The sequence below is a fragment of the Bos javanicus genome, chromosome 14, assembly GCF_032452875.1.
Source record: "Bos javanicus breed banteng chromosome 14, ARS-OSU_banteng_1.0, whole genome shotgun sequence".
Lineage (NCBI taxonomy): Eukaryota > Metazoa > Chordata > Mammalia > Artiodactyla > Bovidae > Bos > Bos javanicus.
In genome coordinates this window covers 30,517,149-30,538,604 of record NC_083881.1, presented here as the reverse complement: position 1 = coordinate 30,538,604, position 21,456 = coordinate 30,517,149, and the positions used below count along the sequence as shown (strand labels likewise).

General features: G+C 41.0%; 1 protein-coding gene across 2 annotated transcripts in view; it reads right to left on the bottom strand.

Annotated features, from left to right (window-relative positions):
* The window catches only part of DNAJC5B (DnaJ heat shock protein family (Hsp40) member C5 beta), a 93,109-nt gene that overhangs the window by 61,153 nt on the left and 10,500 nt on the right, over positions 1 to 21,456 (bottom strand). The window contains exon 1 of one of the 2 annotated variants that reach the window (XM_061438869.1): positions 12,835 to 13,003. The exons of the other annotated variant lie outside the window; for it this stretch is intronic. The gene's annotated coding sequence lies outside the window, so the exon portion shown is untranslated. Of the gene's footprint in view, positions 1 to 12,834; positions 13,004 to 21,456 lie in introns of those variants that run through there. 2 annotated transcript variants of the gene reach the window in all.

Sequence of the window (21,456 nt, the reverse complement as noted above, 5' to 3'; positions counted from 1 at the left end):
TTTTCATCAACATTCGTTACAGACATTTTGATGATAGCCAGTTTGACAGGGGTGAGGTGACAGCTTACCGTGGTTGTGACTCGCATTTCCCTGATGATTAGTTATGCTGCACACCTTTTCGTGTACCACCTGTGTGCCTTCTTTGAAAAAATACCTGTTCAGATCTTCTACCCACTTTTAATTGGATTGCTTGCTTGCTGTTTTGCTGTTGATTTGTATGAATTCTTTATATATTCTAGATATTAACCCATTGTCAACTATATGATTTGCAAATACTTTCTCCCATTTGGTAGGTTGCTTTTTCATTTTGTTGATGGTGTCCTTTGCTGCGTAGAACATTTTTAGCTTGATGTATTCTCACTTGCTTGTTTTTGTTTTAGTCTTTGCTTTTGATATCAAATCCAAAATATTGTCACCCACACCAATGTCAAAAGGTACTTCCAAACCTACATTTTCTTCTAAGAGTTTGGTTGTTTCAGGTCTTACATTCAGCTTTTTAATCCATTTTGAGTTGATTTTTTGCATATGGTGTAATATAGTGATCCAGTTTCATTCTTTTGCATGTGGCTGTCCGGTTTTCCCAACACCATTTATTGAAGAAACTGTCCTTTCCCCAGTGTATATTCTTAGCTCCTTTGTCATAGATTAATTGACCATATGAGCCTGGCTTTATTTCTGGGCTCTGTATTCTATCCCACTTATCTGTATGTCTGTTTTTATGCCAGTACCATACTATTTTGATTACTATAGCATTATAATATAGTTTGAAATCAGGGAGTGTGATACCTGCAGCTTGGTGGTTCTTTCTGAAGGTTGCTTTGGATATTCAGGGTCAAGTTGAGTTCTTTTAAATTTTACTTTCCTTTGGTCTAAGGCTAATACTAATCAATTGCTTTAAAATTACTGGAAGGACCATATAACATTAGTAAGGGGAAAACTACAATTTTTCACTACATTAATTCAACAATTTTCATATCTGAACATTTTGCTCTAATCTTAGTTAATAGGCATTGAGGTGACTGAAGTGGTTTTAAGAATTAGAGACTTCTTGTTAAAACTCTTATGTAACATAAAAAGATCCCATGAGAGAATAGTTCCCTGTGATTTTGAGTAAGGTCATAAAGATTGAAAAAGGGTTAAATGAGACAGGTGTTACTCTTAAATTTTGCAAAATGGGATCTTGCTCCTGAAGTTGACAGTAGAGTTTAAGTTTGCTTCTTAGCATGACACACAACAAATTATAGTGCTATTTTGTGCAAATAGTTCAGAGCGCTCTCGCTTCTAGATAGCATTGTTTATTTTTTTTTTCAGATACAATGGTTATTTCTCATAGATCCTGATTTCCAGCCAGAGTTTAGGAAGCAGCCCATCATCATGCAAAGAAATGGGGTAAGGATGTGGGGGAGGGGCAGTGTGGAACTAAAGACATTTAGAAATAAATACCGAAGTTCCAGCATCACTTCAGCTTAAGAACAATGTCCTTAAAAAAAAAATGAAGTGTAGTTAATTTACAGTATTGCATTAGTTTCAAGTGTATAGCATAGTGATTCTGCTATATATGTGTGTGTGGATATTGAGATATATATGTATATATATGTGGGAAGCCCATATAGATATACATATGTACATATGTATCCTTCTTCAGATTCTTTTCCATTATAGGTTATTAGAAGATACTGAGTATAATTCCCTGTGTTATAATGTAGGTTCTTGTTGTCTATTTTTTATATATTAGTGTATACACATTAATCCCAAACTCCTAATTTATCTCTCTCTCACACACCCCACTATTCCCTGTGGGTAATTATACATTTGTTTTCTATGGGAGTCTATTTCTGTTTCATAAGTGAGTTTGTATCACTTTTTTAGATTACACATTTAAATGATGTCATATGATATTTGTCTTTTGCTGTCTGACTTACTTCACTTAATATGATAATCTCTAAATCCATCTATGTTGCTGCAAATGATATTACTTCATTCCTTTTTTATGGCTGAGATATTCATATGTATATATATGATATGTCACGTCTTTATCTATTCATCTGTCAGTGGACATTTAGGTTGCTTCCATGTCTTGGCTGTTGTAAATAGTGCTGCTATGAACTTTGGGGTGCTTTTATCTTTTTCAGTTAGAATTTTCTCTGGATATATGCCCAGGAGTGGGATTACAGGATCATATGGTAACTCTATTTTTATTTTTTTAAGGAACCTCCTTACTGTTCTCCATACTGGCTGTACCAATTTACATTCCCACCAACAATGTAGAAAGGTTCCCTTTTCTCCACACCCTCTCCAGCATTTATTATTTGGAGACTTTTTAATGATGGCCATTCTGACTGCTTTGAGGTGATACTTCATTGTAGCTTTAATTTGGATTTCTCTAGTAATTAGCAATATGAACATCTTTTCAGACTCCTGTTATCATCTGAATGTCTTCTTTGGAGAAATGTCTATTTAGGTCTTCTGCCCATTTTTTGATTGGGTTGTTTGTTTTTTGACATTAAGCTGTATGAGCTTTTTGTATATTTTGGAAATTAAGCCCTTGTCAGTAGCATTGTTTGTAAATATTTTCTCCCAGTCCATAGATTGCCTTTTTTCTTTTGCTTATGGTTTCCTTTGCTGTCCAGAAACGTTTAAGTTTAATTAGAAGGACAAAAGCTCTAAGTTGATAATTTTTTAAGTATTGCAAAACTCTTGGGTGAAGTAGAACTGTACTGTTTTTCAGAGAGAAAACATAGTTTCTTATTCATCTAGTCATTCACCATTTGGTTACCTACTAGATCCCATCATTGCTTAAATGCTAGAAATACCCTGGTAAACAAAAATACAGACTCTAGGTTTGTGGTTTACAGAGTTGCAACCTACTAACAGAGATAGATATTATTCAAATGATTGCTCAAATAAATATAAGAATTTGGAGAGGTGTTACAAGACCATGTAAATGTTAAGACCATACAAAGGAAGATCAGGAAAAGCTTCCCTGAACTAAAATAGCCAAGCAGATATCTGAAAAGAACCAAATGACTGGGTTTGTGTACTTCTCAAGTATACTTGAGAAGCAAGTATACTCTAGGCAGGAGGAAGAGCATACTCAATGGGCCTAGGCACGTAAATTGAAGAAGTAAAACATTCATCCTGAGGTGCGCTCTAACACATAGAACGTCCGCACATGCCTATATATGTATGGCTTCTGATATATAATCTGAAGATATAGCAGGAAATTCTGCTTAAACAAGTGAGGCTTTCTAGAAATGGTGACGTTTAAATGATGTTTGTTAAAGGACATAACTCATGGGAAGAACATCAATAACTCCTTGATGCAAAATGCACTAAATGTACTGTAAAAGCAGTATAATCATTGAAGTTTGAAGAGGAGAATTTAGAAAATATTCCAAGATGAAGCAATGTGGCCTTTCTGTAAGTTAAAAAATTGGAGAGAGAAGTCTATGTGTGTGTGTTTGTATTGGGGGATGGGACACTACATACTAATTTTCCCTGTGTATTCTATTTATGGGCTTCCGAGGAGGCGCTAGTGGTAAGAAAGCTGCCTGCCAGTGCAGGAGATGAAAGAGATGTGGGTTCAATCCCTGGGTGGGGAAGATCCCCTGGAGGAGGGCATGGCAACCCACTCCAGAATTCTTGCCTGGAGAATCCCATGGACAGAGGAGCCTGGCAGTATACAGTCCATGGGGTCACAAAGAGTGGGCCACAACTGAAGCAACTTAGCCCTCGTAGATGCGCATTCTGTTTATGGGGTCTTCACTATTCCCTTAGGAGCTCCTGGAGGCCTTTTATATACCTCTCTCAATTGCCACATAGGGTTAGGGCTATTATAATAAATGGCTAGTATCAATACATCAGCACAGAATCTGCAACAGGTACTAGATGAATTTTAATATTCAAACAAAACAACCTAAGAATCATAAATATTAGGGTACATAGTGTTTAATGTAAGCTACGTACATCAGCAGATGCAAACATGACTCTTTTTGAACATGTGATGTACAAGGGCACGTAGTTCCAACAAATAGTGTTAGTTGCTCAGTCATGTCTGACTCTTTGTGACTTCATAGACTGTAGCCCGCCAGCTCCTCTGTCCATGGAATTCTCCAGGCAAGAATACTGGAGTGGGTTGCCATTTCCTTCTCCAGGAGATCTTCCCTACCCAGGGATCAAACCCAGGTCTCCTGCATTGCAGGCGGATTCTTTACCATCTGAGCCACCAGGGAAGGCCTATTCTAAAATAAATCTGAAGAACCCAATGCAATGAACAAAGGCATTATATTATTGCTATCTCTGTTACTATTATTACCCCACTACATTGTTGTTGTTATTATTGCTATTATATGGAATTCAGGTCACTTTTCAAAGGGACGAGTTATCTGGGTAAAATTCATTCTGTTAAGTGAATTTAGAAAGGGAAAAGATACAATATTCCTTTGACTGTGTAAAATTAAGAGGTTATTGGCTACCAGTCCAGCAGCGCCTCAAACAAAATTACAGAACAATTCTGGCATTTCGGTAAAACCAAATGTTCATGTTTCAGAATGCAAATTGGTTAATTCCTATTACATTTCATAATTTTTCAAAGTTAAAAAATGTCCCTTTTAAAAAGAGGTTACAAAGAGGGTGGAAATTTTAAAGTGCCTAAATCTATAAATATGAAGAAAGCATAGAATCATAGAAGGCTAAGGGGGATGGTAACCACAAATCAAAAACTTACAACAGATATACAATTAAAGAGAAAGGAAAACAAGCACATCACCAAAAAAAAAATTATTAAACCACAAGGAAAGAAACTAAATGAAAAAAATAACAGAGAACTACAAAAACAACCAGAAAGAAATATCAAAATGGCAATAAGTACACACCTAGCTATAACAATTCTGAATGTCAATGGACTAGATGTTTTAATAAGATAATACAGGGTGGCTGTTTAGAAAAAAAGAAAAAGCCAGGATCTGTCTTATCAGAGACTCACTTCAGAAATAAAAACACACAGAGATTGAAAATGAGAGGATGGGAAAAGATATTTCAATATTTAATAAATGGATATTTAAACAATGGAAATGGCAAGAAACTGGGGATAGCAATACTCATAGCATAAAAAAACAGACTTTAAAACAAAGTCTAACAAAAGATAAAGAAGAGCATTATATAATGATAAAGGGATCAATATAAGAAAAGAATATAGCACTTATCAATACATATGTACCTAATATAGAAACACCTTAATGTATAAAGCAAATATTAATAGACATAAAGGGAGAAACTAACAAAACCACAATAGTAATAGAGGACTTTAACACCCCATTTGCATCAATGGACAGATTATCCAGACAGAAAATCAATAAGGAAATGGTGGTCTTAAATGATATTAGACTAACTAGATTTAATAGATATCTACAAGGCATTCCATCTAAAAACAGAATATACATTTTTTTCAAGTACATGTGGAACATTCTCTATGATTGGTCACATACTAGGCCACCAAATAAGTCTCAACAAATATTAAAGGATAGAAATTATAAGAAGCATTTTTTCTGATAACAGTAGTATGAAACTTGAAATCAATTGCAGAAAGAAAACCAGGGTGAAAATGGAGACTAAACAACATGCTACCATAAAAACAATGAGTCAATGAAGAAATTACAGAGGAAATAAATCAGAAAATACCTCCAGACAAATGAAAATGGAAGCACAACTTCCCAAACCTATGGAATGCAGCAAAATGCAGTTCTAAGAAGGAAGTTTATAGTGATAGTCCTTGCCTATCTCAAGGACAAGAAACATTTCAAATAAACAACCTAACTTAATATCTAAAGGAATTAGAAAAAGAAAAACAAAGTCAGCAGAAGGAAGGAAATAATAAAGATCAGAGAGAAAATAAAGTAGATACCAAAATAAAAGAAAGTATCTGTGAAACCAACAGTAGTCTTTTTTAAAAGACAAATAAAATTGATAAACTTTTAGCCAGGCTTATAAAAAAGAAACAGGACCCGAATAAACAAAATAAGAAATGATAGAGGAAAACATAACAACCAATAATATAACAAGGATACAAAATATCATAGAACACTATGAACAGTGAGTCCAATACATTGGATAACCTAGAAGAAATGGGCAAATTTCTAGAAACATACAACTCTCTAAGACTGAATCAGAAAGAAATAGACAATCTGAACAGACTGATCACTGGTAGTGAAATTGAATTTATAATTTAAAAACTCCCAGGAAACAAAAGTCCAGGACCAGACAGCTTCACGGGGGAATTTTACAAAACATATAAAGAAGAGCTAATACCTGTCCTGCTCAAATTATTCTAAAGAAATAAAAAAGAAGAGAAGAAAGCACTCCCAAATTCATTCTACTATTACCCTGATCCCAAAACCAGACAAAGACACTACAAAAAAGGAAATTAAAGCCAGTATCTCTGATGAATATAGATGCAAAAATCCTCAACAAAATATTAATAAGTTGAATTCAACAGTATGTTAAAAGAATCATACTTATACACCATGATCAAGTGGGATTTATTCCAGGTATACAAGGATGGTCCAGTATTTGCAGATCAAACAGTGTGATACACCACATTAAGACCTGGCTAATAGAAATTACATAATCATCTCAATAGATGCAGAAAAAGCATTTGACAAAATTCAACATCCATTCATGATAAAAATTCTCATCAAAGTTGTGGGTATAGACGAAGATATCCAGTTCCATCACTTTATGGCAAATAGATGAGGAAACAATGGAAACAGACACAGATTTTATTTTCTTGGCTCCAAAATCACTGCAGATGGTGACTGCAGCCATGAAATTAAAAGACATTTGCTCCTTGGAAGAAAGGCTATGACCAACCTAGACAGCGTATTAAAAAGCAGAGGCATCACTTTGCCAGCAAAAGTCCGTATAGTCAAAGCTATGGTTTTTCCTGTAGTCAGGTAAGGATGTGAGCGTTGGACTATAAAGAAGGCTGAGCACCAAAGAATTGATGCTTTCAAATTGTAGTGCTGGATAAGACTCTTGAGAGTCCCTTGGAAAGCATGGAGATTAAACCAGTCAATCCTAAAGTAAATCAACCCTGAATACTCATTGGAAGGACTGATGCTGAAGCTGAAGCTCCAATACTTTGGCCACCTGATGGAAAGAGCTGATTCACTGGAAAAGACTCTGATGCTAGGAAAGATTGAGGACAAGAGGAGAAGGGGGTGGCAGAGGATGAGATAGTTAGATAGCATCACTGACTCAATGACTTTGAGCAAACTCCAGGAGATAATGAAGGACAGCAAAGCCTGGCATGCTGCAGTTCATGGGGTCCAAAGAGTTGGACGTGACTTAGTGACTGAACAACAAAACTTCAAACAGAATAAAGAGCATTTACATAAAAAAGACCAATAACGCAATTAGCATCATACTCACTGTGAACATTTGACAGCCTTTCCTCTAGAGTCAGGAACAAGACAAGGATGCCTACTATCACCATTTCTATTTAACATAGTATTGGAAATGCTAGCCACAGCAATCAGACAAGGAAAAGAAATTAAAGGCATCCAGATTGGAAGAGGACTAAATCTGTGACTATTTGCAGATTCTATGGTACTATTTCTAGAAAACCCTAAAGTCTCCAACAACAACAACAACAAAAACTGTTGAAACTAAATAACTTTGTAAATTTACAGGATACAAGATTGATATATAGAAATCTATTCCTTTTTGAAATAGTAATAATGAACTATCAGAAAGACAAATTAAAAAAAAATCCGTTTTAAAATCACATCATAAAGACTAAAATATGTACGAATAAACTTAACCAAGGAGATGAAAGATCTATATTCTGAAAACTGTAAAATATTAATAAAGGAAATTGAAGATGATACAAAGAAAATGGAAAGATATTCCATGTTCTTGGATTGGAAGAATTAATATTGTTAAAATGGGCATACCACCTAAAGCAATCTACAGATGAAATGTACTCTCTATCAAAATACCCATGACATTTTTCACAGAAGTTGAACAAGTAATTCTAAGATTTACATGAAACTACAAATGACACTGAATTGCCAAAGCAATCTTTAGAAAAAAGGGCACAGCTGGAGGTATCAAGCTCCCTTTCTTCAGGCTATACTCTGAAACTACAGTAAGCAAAACAGCATGGTACTGGCACAAAAACAGATATATTGATCAATGGGACAGAATAGAGAGCCCAGAAATAAACCCACAAGCTTATGGTCATTTAATCTACAACAAAGGAGGCAAGAATATACAAAGGAGAAAAGACAGTCTCTTCAGTAAGTGGTGCTGGAAAAACTGTACAACTACATGTAAAAGAATGAAATTAGAACATTCTCTAACACCGTACACAAAAATAAACTCAAAATGGACTAAAGACCTAAATGTAAGACCAAATACTAGAAAACTCCTAAAGGAAAACATAGGCAGAACATTTTTTGACATAAATAGCAGCAATATCTTTTTGGATCTGCCTCTTAAGGCAAAACAAACAGAAGCAAAAATAAACAAATGGAACATAATTAAACTTAAAAAAGTTTGCACAGCAAAGGAAACCATTGACAAATGAAAAGACTACCTATGGAATGGGAGAAAATATTTCTAAATGGTGTGACTGACAAGAAGTTAATATCCAAAATATATATATTCAGCTTATACAACTGAACATCAAAAGACAAACACTTGATGAAAACTATGGGCAGAAGAACTGAATAGATGTTTTTCCAAAGAAGATATACAGATGACCTACAGACTTGAAAAAATACTCAATATCCCTAATCATCAGAGAAATGAAAATTGAAACCACGATGAGATGTCACCTCACACATGTCTAAATGGCTGTCGACAAATAACATTTTGTTAAGGACGTGGAGAAAAGGGAACCCTCCTGCATGGTTGGTGGGAATGAAAATTGGTGCAGTCCCTATGAAAAATAGTACAGAGTTTGCTAAAAAAAATAAGAAGAATAGAACTACCATCACTTTAACTGAGTTCAGTTCAGTCACTCAGTAGTGTCTGACTCTTTGCAACCCCATAAACTGCAGCATGCCAGGCTTCCCTGTCCATCAAAAACTCTGGGAACTTACTCAAACTCATGTCCATTGAGTTAGTGATGTTATCCAACCATCTCAATCTCTGTTGTCCCCTTCTCCTCCTGCCCTCAATCTTTCCCAGCATCAGGGTCTTTTCAAATGAGTCAGTTCTTTGCATCAGGTGGCCAAAATATTGGAGTTTCAGCTTCAGCATCAGTCTTTCCAATGAATATTCAGGACTGATTTCCTTTAGAATGGACTGGTTGGATCTCCTTGCAGTCCAAGGGACTCTCAAGAATCTTCTCCAACACCACAATTCAAAAGCATCAATTCTTGGGCACTCAGCTTTCTTTATAGTCCAACTCTCACATCCATACATGACTACTGGAAAAACCAAAGCTTTGACTAGATGGACCTTTGCTGGCAAAGTAATGTCTGTTTTTTAATATGCTGTTTAGGTTGGTCATAAATTTTCTTCCAAGGAGCAAGTGTCTTTTAATTTCATGGCTGCAGTCACCATCTGCAGTGATTTTGGACCCCAAGAAAATAAAGTCTCCAACTGTTTCCACTGTTTGTCCATCTATTTGCCATGAAGTGATGGGACCAGATACCATGATATTAGTTTTTTGAATGTTGAGTTTTAAGCCAACTTTTTCACTCACCTCTTTCATTTTCATCAAGAGGTTCTTTAGTTCCTCTTCACTTTCTGTCATAAGGGTGGTGTCATCTACATATCTGAGGTTATTAATATTTCTCCTGGCAATCTTGATTCCAGCTTGTGCTTCATCCAGCTCAGCGTTTCTCACGATGTACTCTGCATATAAGTTAGATAAGCAGGGTGACAATATACAGCCTTGACATACTCCTTTCTCTATTTAGAACCAGTCTGTTGTTCCATGTTCAGTTCTAACTGTTGCTTCTTGACCTGCATACAGATTTCTCATGAGGCAGGTCAGGTGGTCTGGTATTCCCATCTCTTTAAGAATTTTTCACAGTTTGTTGTGATCCACACAGTCAAAGGCTTTGGCACAGTCAATAAAGCAGAAGTAGATGTTTTTTCCTGGAACTTTCTTGCTTTTTTCCGATGATCCAGTGGATGTTGGCAATTTGACCTCTGGTTCCTCTGCCTTTTCTAAATCTAGTTTGAACATCTGGAGTTTATAGTTCACATACTGTTGAAGCCTGGCTTGGAGAATTTTGAGCATCACTTTGCTAGCGTGTGAGATGAGTGCAATTGTGCAGTAGTTTGAACATTCTTTGGCATTGCCTTTCTTTGGGATTGGAATGAAAACTGACCTTTTCCAGTCCTGTGGCCACTGCTGAGTTTTCCAAATTTGCTGGCATATTGAGTGCAGCACTTTCACAGCATCATCTTTTAGGATTTGGAATAGCTCAACTGAAATTCCATCACCTCCACTAGCTTTGTTCATAGTGATGCTTCCTAAGGCCCACTTGACTTCACAGTCCAGGATGTCTGGCTCTAGGTGAGTGATCACATCATCGTGGTTATCTGGGTCATGAAGGTCTTTTTTGTATAGTTCTTCTGTGTATTCTTGCCACCTCTTCTTAATATATAAGAAGAGCCACAGCCTTGGCTCTTCTAAGGCTGAATATCTAAGAGTATAGATATTTAAGAAGGTATCTTAATATCTTAAGGCTTCTTAATATCTAAGAAGGACCACAGCCTTGTCTAACAATGAAACTATGAGCCATGCCAGGTAGAGCCACCAAAGATGGACCATGGTGTAGAGTTCTGACGAAACGTGGTCCACCGAAGAAGGGAATGACACACCGCTTCAGTATTCTTGCTTTGAGAACCCCATGAACAGTATGAGAAGAACTACCATATGACCTAGCAATTCCACTGCTAGGCAAAGAAAACAAGAACGCTAATTCCAAGAAATACGTTCTCCCCAGTGTTCATAGTAGCATTATTTATAATAGCCAAGATATGGAAGCAATCTATGTGGCCATAAACAGATAAATGGATAAAGATGTAGTGTGTGTACACACACACACACACACACACACACACACACACACAATGGAATATTACTCAGCTGTAAAAAGAATAAAATTCTGCCATTTGCAACAACGTGGATGAACCTAGAGAGTGTTATGCTTAGTGAAATAAGCCAGATAAAGACAATTACTCTGTGTGATCATTTGTATGTGGAATCTAAAAAATGAAACAAACAAATGAATATAACAATAGAGGGATAGACTCACAGATAGAGAGGACAAACTAGTGGTTACCAGGTGGGGGGGAGAAGGGGAGGGGCAAGATGGGGTATGGGATTCAGACATGCATACTACTATGTAGAAAATAAATAAGCAACAAGGATATATTGTACAGTACAGGGAAATATATATGTTATTTGTAATAACGTTTAAATGGAATATAGTCTATAAAAATACTTAATCATCTAAATTAATATAACATTGTAAATCAACTGTACTTCAGTTTTAAAAAGAACCATAGAAGACCCAAAGAGGGAAGAACTAGAGAGGAACTCTTTCTAGAATCATTGGTAAAGGTTTTAAGAATTCTGATGTCTAGGTGCCACCCATGGTGTCCCAAAGCAAAAATCTCTTGGATTTAACCCAACACAAAATCGTGTACAGTGGACGCAGCTCAGGCACTTTTAAGGGCTCCAGATGGTTCTGTAGAGCTGCCTGCCTTAAGAGCCAGTGCTGACTGGTCCCCAGATTCACGGACCTGACAACTTTAGTGAAGTAACATGAGAAGCACTTGTTGACCAAGCAGCTGTCTGGAGGAACTTTCCTTGGCCTGGGTTTCCTAAGAAAACACTTAGGTGAAATAATGGCATCTGTGTGATTCAACAGGAAATAAAATTTGGCTTCTCATAGTTTAAATCAAGAAAAAGTATCCAAAAACATTCCTGTAGACTCTGGGCAAGTCACTTTAAGCCACTTTTCTTCTCTGCAAACAGTCATAAAATATGAACTTTTTATCTCTTAGACCTTTTATCAAATGTCTAGTATAGATGTGCCAAGAATGACACTTTCATAAACACAAATCTAATGATTATTTTCTAGGGTTGGGGTTTGAGCAATTGTTAAGACAATCATTGCTCTCTCTCTGCCCCCTAAAATTGAAACAGAGTATGCTGAAAGTGCTTTATTAATTTGCATGTGTAATCCTGGTAGATTTCACCCCAAATCTCTAATTCATCAGTAAGCAGAATGAGCTATGCGATGCATATAGTGCAAGACATTGTTCTGGGGGTTGTGGTAATGATGGTCCTGGTGATGATGGTAACTTACATGTTAATTAGATTTTTTATTGGAACCCTACAAAAGTATGAGGAGGGTATACTCCTATCCTTATTTTACAGAGGAGCAATATAAGATTGGAGAGGCTGATGAACTGCCCAAATTCACTAGCTAGTAAGCTGTGGACCCGGGCTTTGATGTCACACCCCAGGCTCTAACTCACCAGAGAGCTTTGCTTCAGGAGTTCACGGCCTATTAATATATTCCCTTGCTTATCAATCTGTGAATGAGCCAGATGGTGTATGTTTTAAAGTCCATGAAAAAAAAATTGGAGTAATGGCTTTAAACAAGGAAGTATCAATAAGCCCATTCCTTAGTGAGAGTCAATATGTAGTTCAATGTCAAGGACAGTATCTGTTTGGTTAAATAAAGCTCTGAATCTGAGACCTGTATTACTGAAAAAATATTGATCGTGTCTTGTCCCCTGCTAGGAAACATAACATGGACTTCACAGATGTGAAATTTAAGCACCTTGTCGCTTACTTACAGTAAGCACTTGCTGTGATAAACCAAGGAGACGTCAAGTCCAACAGAAGTGTTTATTTGACAGAATGTCTCTAAGCAGAACGTTGATCCTTGATGTTGCCTGTAGTTGTTCCCCATTCACATTAGCTCAAGATGTCTCTTGTTAATTAGCTAAAAGAGATAGAGGACAAAAACAAAGATAAAAACCTTTACTCAAGGCAAAATTTCCTTCAATATGGTTTCCAGTATAGTGATTATTCTGCACATTGTCATATAAATGTGGCCAAACAGACTACAAAACCAACAGAGTACACAGCTACCAGAATAGGAGTCATTTCTTTCTTTTTTTTTTTTGCATTTAAGTAGTAGTTTAATAGCACTGGCCTATAGATATGTATCTTTAACTCTAATAAACCCACTAATTGCTCAGTCGTGTCCAACCCTTTGCAGCCCCATGGACTGTAGCCCGCCAGGCTTCTCTGTCCATGGGCTTCTCCAGGTAAGAATACTGGAGTGAATTGCCATTTCCTCCTCCAGGGGTCATTCCATCTCAGGGATCCACTCCTCGTCTCTTGCATCTCCTGCATTGGCTGGTGGATTCCTTACCACTAGCGCCATAAGGTCCACTTTCAAATGAAGCCTCACCCAGCATGGGTAACAGACATGTATTTGAAAGAGAAAGAAATACTAAAGCATTCCTTCTAGAGATTAATAACTGCCTTATATCATACTTGGTAATTTCCTAAGGTTTTTCACATGTCAGATACATTATCTGACACTCAGTGTCTGTTTTAAGGAAGAGCTGACTGACTACTTGTGGTCATGTCACTTTCCCCAGGGATGAACATCAATCCTGAGGGGCAGGAAGCTGGAACCAGGGCCCCACCTAAGTACTCTACTTCCAAATCTGTCCTTATGTATCCTTGTTAATTTAAAAGGCTCAATTGAAAAACAGAATCATAAATAGCCGAGAATCCTCTCTAATTAGTGCACGTGGTCAAGCAGCTCCTGCGAAAACCCCAGGCCTGGCAGCAGGGCAGTCCTCTGAACTTGCACCAGTTTCTAGCGTCCACAGTGGATTTTCCAGGGGAACATTTCAACTTACTCATCGTTGGGATAATGGCAATGACTTTGTGCCCTCTGTTGTAGGTACAGGGCTTCCCAGGTGGCACCAATGGTAAAGAATGCCAATGCAGGAGACATAAGAGACACAGGTTCAATCCCTGGGTCAGGAAGATCCCCTGGAGGAGGGCATGGCAACCTACTCCAGTATTCTTGCCTGGAGAATCCCATGGACAGAGAAGCCTGGCGGGCCACGGTCCATGGGGTCACACAGAGTCGGACACGACTGAAATGACTTTGGAGCAGCAGCAGCATTGTAAATACACATTTCCCCCTCAGTTTTCTAAAGGTTTGTCTTTCAGATGAACAGCTAGGGCCCACTAACTTGTAATCAATTCATTGGCACAGCTTTTTGGTCTGCACGACCTTCTTCTGTCTTGTGGAGTAAGTGGTACTTTACAACTGACAACATGTCACTGCTAAGCACAGTTTCACTGTCTGCTGAATGCCTTTGGAAGGTGCACAGACTGAATAGCTAGAGCTGAGATGCCTCTCCCAGTAGGTGAAAGTAGACAGGTCCCTTTCTTTTTCTTCTTTTTATATTTATTTGGCTTCAATGGGTCTTAGTTGCGGCACACGAACTCGTAGTTGAGGCATGTGGTATCTAGTTCCCTAATCAGGGATCAAACCCCGATCCCCTGCATTGCACCAGTAGACAGTCTCCTTTCTGAGTGAGTTATGTAGTCAGGGGCACACACACACACATCTATGACTTCTAAGCCTGCAGGATTAGATAGGCTCTGATGCTGTCTCCCTCCTGTCTACCTAGGTGGGCACTTGTGCAGCCCGGGCTCTCCTCAAAGGCTCAAAGATCCAAAGCTGAGCCCTGTCACCCCTTCCAGGGCCCTCACCACCCCTGTCAAGCCTCCCCTAGGCATTCCCAACTGCTCTACTCCTGCTTCTCCCAGACTCTTCCATGAGTCCTCACCACTGTCCAGAGTGCTCCAGAAGCCATGAACATTCTGTCAGAACGTCCTCCCAGCCAGAGACCATTGGTGAGAGCTGATCCAGGGCCACACACACACAGACTGGTCAGCTGGCCACCACCAAAGCCCCACCAGCTGTCAGGGCAACAACCAATAAAGTGAAACTAGTGAGGGCGTTAGTCACTCAGTTGTGTCCAACTCTGTGTGACCCTGTGGACTGTGTAGACTGCCAGGCTGCTCTGTCCATGGGATTTCCCAGGCAAGAATACTGGGGTGGGTAGCCATTCCCTTTCTCCAGGGGATCTTCCCGACTCAGGGATCGAACCTGGGTCTCCCACGTTGCAGGCAGATTCTTTACTGTCTGAGCCTCCAGGGGAGCCACAGGACCCCTGCAGTCCTTTAGCTCTCCTTGCGGGGTCTTCTCTCTCGGGCTTCTCCATTCTATCAGGGCCAGACACTAAGTATAGAACTCAGGAAACCAGTTAAATGACTAGCCCTGGAAGTAACAAGCTGGGTCCCCACTCGAAGTAGCTCTTACCTGGGACACAATCCACACCCTCCCAAAGAGCCGAGCATGGACAGTCTCAGCATGGGGTGGGAGGGTCAGTGACAAGGGCTTCCCCACAAAGGAAGCTGTGACCCTGCACAGCACCCTCTGGTGGGTGTCCCAGGACCAGGTGTCAGGACTTGGACATCCAGAAAGTGGTCTCAAAAGCCTTTGCTGTATCTTTCTTAGAGACAGAGCGAAACAGTCAAAAGAACAATTTTCAACATTTGATCTCACGTTAGGAAAATGAAGCCGAGCAGCTCTTCCCTGTGACTGTATCGCCCTCTGGTGTTCAAAATGTAATGAACTGTAAACAGGAATTGCAGCTGCTAAATAGTCCTCACCCCAAATCACCCATTCTGTTTAATATCCCTGGACTTCTCAGGTAGCACACTGGTAAAGAATCTGCTTGCCAATGCAGGAGACACAGGAGACCGGGGTTCAATCCTTGGATGGGCGAGATCCCTGGAGTTGGGAATGACAATTCACTCCAGAATTCTTGCCTGGAAAATTCTATGGACAGAGGAGTCTGGCATGCTACAGTGGGGTCACAAAGAGTTGGACATGACTGAACACACGCACAGACAGATAACTCATCGCTGACGCAGCTCCCTCAGCCACCTGAGATTCTGAGAATCACCAAGAAAAACACTCATGGAAATATCAGGGTGGGGCAAGACATGGCTAGAGGGGACACCGCCCTTTTGCTGCATTCTTCTGAAGCTGAAGTTTTGCAATAGTGTCAAGTAGCTAGGCAGTTGGGGGGTTTAAAACATAACCTTATAAAAATCTGTTCTGGAATTTGTCTGAAGGGGGAAACTTAGGGGCAGTTGCTGCAATTCAGAGGTCTCACACCCATTGACTGGGCCAGAGCAGAAGACCCAAGAGCTCCAGGCAGCAAATCTATAACCAGCACATCAGTGCCTGCTGGCTGCTGCTGGGGGAGGCAGAGGCCAGGAGCCATTCCTGCTCTCGCTCGCCCGCTCGCTCGCTCACTCTCTCTTTCTCTGGCACATTACAGAGGTCCCGAAACACCAGATCTTAGGTGTTCCTCAACCAGCAAGGTGGGGTAAGTTTTTTAAAGGCAGGAGTATACTGCAGTCTGAAATGGCTGCACTGGCCTCACCCTCAGCTACCTTGAATTTACAGCTTCACGTTACCAGTTAGAAGAGGAGACAACTCATCTACACTTAAAAGCACACTCCAGGGTATATGCCCCGTAGTGGGATTGCTGGGTCATATGCTAGTTTTATTCCTAGTTTTTTAAGGACTCTCCATACTCTTCTCCATAGTGGGTGTATCCATTTGCACTCGCACCAATAGTGTAAGAAGGTTCCCTTTTCTGCACACCCTCTCCAGCATTTATTGTCTGTAGACTTTTTGATAGTGGCCATTCTGACTAGTGTGAGGTGATACTTCACTGTGGTTTTGATTTGCATTTCTCTAATAATAAGTGGTGTTGAGCAGTATGTGTTTATTATGCACCTGTATGTTTTCTTTGGAGAAATATCTGTTTAGATCTTCTGCCCACTTTTTGATTGGGTTGTTAATTTTTCTGGTATTGAGCTGCATGAGCTGCTTGTGTTTTGGAAATTAATTATTTGTCAGTTGTTTTTGTTTGCTATTATTTTCTCCCATTCTGAGGGCTGTCTTTTCATCTTGCTTGAAAAAGACACCTGTACCCCATTGTTCACTGCAGCACTATTTACAATAATAGCTAGGACATGGAAGCAACCTAGATGTCCATCGGCAGATGAATGGATAAGGAAGTTGTACATATACACAATGGAATGTTACTCAGCCATAGAAAGGAATGCATTTGAGTCAGTTCTAATGAGGTGGATGAACCTAGAGCCTATTATACAGAGTGAAGTAAGTCAGAAAGAGAAAGACAAATGTCATATATTAACATGTATATATGGAATCTGGAAAGATGATACTGATGATCCTACATACAGGGCAGCAAAGAAGCCACAGACATAAAGAACAGACTTTTGGATTCAATGGAAGGAGGAGAGGGTGAGATGGTTTGCAAGAATAGCATTGAAACATATACATTACCATATGTAAAATAGATGACCAGTGTGAGTTTGATGTATAAAGCAGGGCACCCAAAGCAGGTGCTGTGTGACAATCTGGAGGGATAGGATATGGAGGGAGGTGGGAGGGGGGTTCAGGATGAGGGGGACACGTGTACTTATGGCCAATTCATACTGACGTACGGCACAAAACCATCACAATAATGTAAAGCAATTATCCTCCAGTTAAAATAAATAATTTTTTTAAAAAAGCACACTCCACAATCCGAGGCAGCTGACAAGGAGGAGCAGATGACAGTGCAGGACAGGCAGGCTGGGGAGGGGAGAGGAGGGGTTCCCTGGGAGCCAGAGCACAGGAACAAGGACCTTCCCTCCGCAGTTCTCACTGGGGAACTCCCACCAGTCTGGTGCCCAGACGGGATGGCATGGCAGGTGTGTCAGTTTCTGGCCATGCTGAACAAGCTAGTACAAAGTGGATGCCTTAGAACATCGGAAGCATATCATCTCACGGTCCTGGGAGGCTGAAGTCTGCAATCGAGGTGTTGTGGACCAGGTTGGCTCGTTCCGGCGGCTCCGAGGGAACAAAGCTCGCGGCACTCTCCTGGCTTCTGGCGTTGGGTCATCCTTGGCGCGCCTCAGTCTCTGCCTCCATAGCCACAGTGTCCTTCCCGCTCCGTCTTCACATGGTGCTCCTCTCTGTGTGTGTCTGTCTCTGCGGCTCCTCTTACAGACTACAGTCATGTGGGATTAAGGACCTACCCTGCCCATTCCAATATCCTTGCCTGGGAAGTCCATGGACAGAGGAGCCTGAGGGGGCTACGGTCCATGGGGTCACCAAAGAGTCATATGACTGAGCGACTAAACAAAGCTCCTACTCCAGGGTGTCCTCATCGTAACTGACATCTTAATTCCATGGGCAGAACCGTGCTTTCAGGAAGGTCATATCCATACACACTGGGATTACGACGTTTCTCCTTTAGTAACACAGTTAAACCCACAACAGGACTGTAAGGCTGGGCAGACTGGAGGTTCTCATTAGGCCTCTTCAGTGGTGTGCTAGAAAATATTCAACAACCAGATTTCCAGGGGAGAAAAAGCTCTAGTGGTGAAGTGTTTGCAAATTTTCTTGGCATAACTATTCCCTCACAGGCCTGCTTCAAGCTACCAACATAACACCAAGCTTGCCAAAATTCCAGAAAATTTAACAATGTGCATCCCTCATCCACTGGTGCAAACCAACTCCCACGTGCTGTTGAGCCTACAATATTTTAAAATGTCAGTGGCTAAAAGGAGTTGTCCAAAACAGTTTGTTCTATATGTTTACATGGGCTTCTCTTGTGGCACAGTGGTGAAGTGTCTTCCTGGCAGTACAGGAAATGCAGGTTTGATCTCTGGAGGAGGGCATGGCAACCCACTCCAGTATTCTTGCCTGGAAAATTCCATGGGCAGAGGAGCCTGGAGGGCTACAGCCCAAAGGGTTGCAAAGAGTTTGACATGACTGACCACACACACGTATAGGTTTACCTGTTGAGGCCAGGGTGCCCCTACAACTTTTGATTATCTGTACATAAAGTGACCAGTTCTGTATACTGCATATCAACTTTTAAATCTGAGCACGCCTTGGGGCCATTCTATTTTCTGGGCCTCCCTAACCCTGAAGCAGCAGCAGCAGCATTCTCCTTCCAACCTCCCAGACACTCTGCCCACCACCTCTGATGTCCTTACCATCCACTGGTCCCGTTTGCCCCATGGCCGTCCCCAGGCCTATCAACTCACCCACGCTCCTCGGGATCTTGGCACTCGGCTCTCACTCTCTCCACCCCAAGTCCTGTCACTGACCTTTGACTGCGGGGCCTTCAGCTCCCATGTAGGCCTCCCAGCCAGCACACCCTCCCTTGTGACTCCTTGTTCAGATACCTGGATGTTCTCCAGGTCACAAACCTTGAACTCCAGCCTCACCCACTACTGCCTACCTCACCAGCTAACCTCCCTGTGCTCTTGGTACTACCATCTCACTAGTACCCGCCTAGCTCCCCAAATCTGTCAGTTGTTCCTTTCTTCCGCCCTCTCCCTGTTCAGCCTAGATACTGTAACTATAATATTCCCTTGTCCATGTTCCCAATTCCTTTCACCACCCCAGCCAACATCCAGTTGTGGATCCATGGCTGAGGCAGATGCCAGAACCACAGACCCATGGTCTCTGTTAGCAGCTGCAACCCTGCCTCATACCCTCTGTGTGTCTTGTGGCCAAGTCCTGGCCGACTCTTTGAGACCCCATGGAAGGCAGCACGCCAGGCCTCCCTCTCCCTCACTATCTCCCAGAGTTTGCCTTTGTGTCCTAGGGGAACCCTAATCCTTTCACCATTCTCCATCACTCTCATCCCAAACTCTTTCTTCACTTCCGTCAAAAGACATTATGTGCCACTCGGGAAAAAAACATAGAGTACTCGATGGTTAAATGTATTTTCACATATGTTCATTTGACCTCCACAGAAGCTGGGTCAGGCAGGCAGGGAAAGGGTTCTTATTCCCATTTCATAAGCCAAGAGACTCCTCTGAGGCTCAGAGGAGTTTCATGTTAACACCGGACAAAGTACTAGCAAAGCCTCGGTTGGTGCACAGGTCTCCCAGGTCCAAGAACCCCGAGTCAGGCAGTGAAGTGGATATTTGTCCAAGCGCATGAGTGAGTCCTTAGCAGCCAGGACAAGCAACCATGTCTCTGCATACCTTCCAGATTCTTTATCCACCTCTAGGGTGTGCTGCCTTCACAACAATGGCTCTATTGCTCTCAAAGCGCCTGAAGTCCATTTATCCTTTATGTTTGTGTATGTGTGTTAGTTGCTCGTGCATGCGAGAGTGTGTGCTAAGTCATTTCAGTCATATCCGACTCTTTGTGACCCCATGGACTGTAGCCCATCAGGCTTCTCTGTCCGTGGGATTCTCCAGGCAAGAAAACTGGAGTGGTAGCCATTCCCTTCTCCAGGAGATCTTCCCCACCCAGGGATCAAACCTGCACCTCCTGCATTTCAGGCAGATTCTTTACTGTCTGCGTCACCAGGGCAGCCCCCCTTTTAGGTTTAAAAAATTTTAAAGTAGAATGATCTTGAAAACAATAAGCGATGTTATTTTACTTTTTTTTCTGTGTTGTTCCCACCAAGGACTGTTTCTCTGTGTAAATACCTGACAATGTCCTCAGAGCCTTGCCTGACGCAAGCACAGCTGCCCTCGGCTCTTGTCATCAGGTTTGCAGGCTCTGGAAACAAGACCAACAACAAAACAAAGGGAGCCAGACCAGGGATCTAATCTAGAAATGTCGTCCCATGCAGCCCAGATGCATGCCTGTTTGGCCTGCCATGGAGAATCCTCTGGGTGGATCCCTGCAAACTAACAGTCAAGCTGAGTTTCTGTGAATACATGATATAAGCCAAAGCCACTTCCGTTGGGAATGGGGTCCATAGTGAGTCATTCACTTCAATTCCAGACAGATGGGAATCTTAGCCCTTTCCAGGCCCTTCCAGCAAAACATGAAGACTAAAGGGAATCGGCTTCTGTTCATAAGGTCCATCCCATCCCAGCATCTCTAGCGATACTTGCTTTGTTTGTGCTGTTGTTGTCGTTCAGTCACTCAGTCATGTCCAGTTCTTTGCGATCCCACGAACTGCAGCACACCAGGCTTCCCTGTCCATCACAAAAATCCCAGAGCTTGCTCAAACTCATGTCCATTCAGTCGAAGGTGCCATCCAATCATCTCATCCTCTGTCTCCCGCTTCTCCTCCTGCCTTCAATCCTTCCCAGCATCAGGGTCTTTTCCAGTGGGTCTGCTCTTCGAATCAGGTGGCCAAAGTTTTGGAGCTTCAGCATCAGTCCTTCCAATGAATATTCAGGGTTGATTTCCTTTAGGACTGACTGGTTTGATCTCCTTGCCGTCCAAGGGACTCTCAGGAGTCCTCTCCAACACCACAGTTTGAAAGCATCAATTCTTTGGCACTCAGCCTTCTTTATGGTCCAGT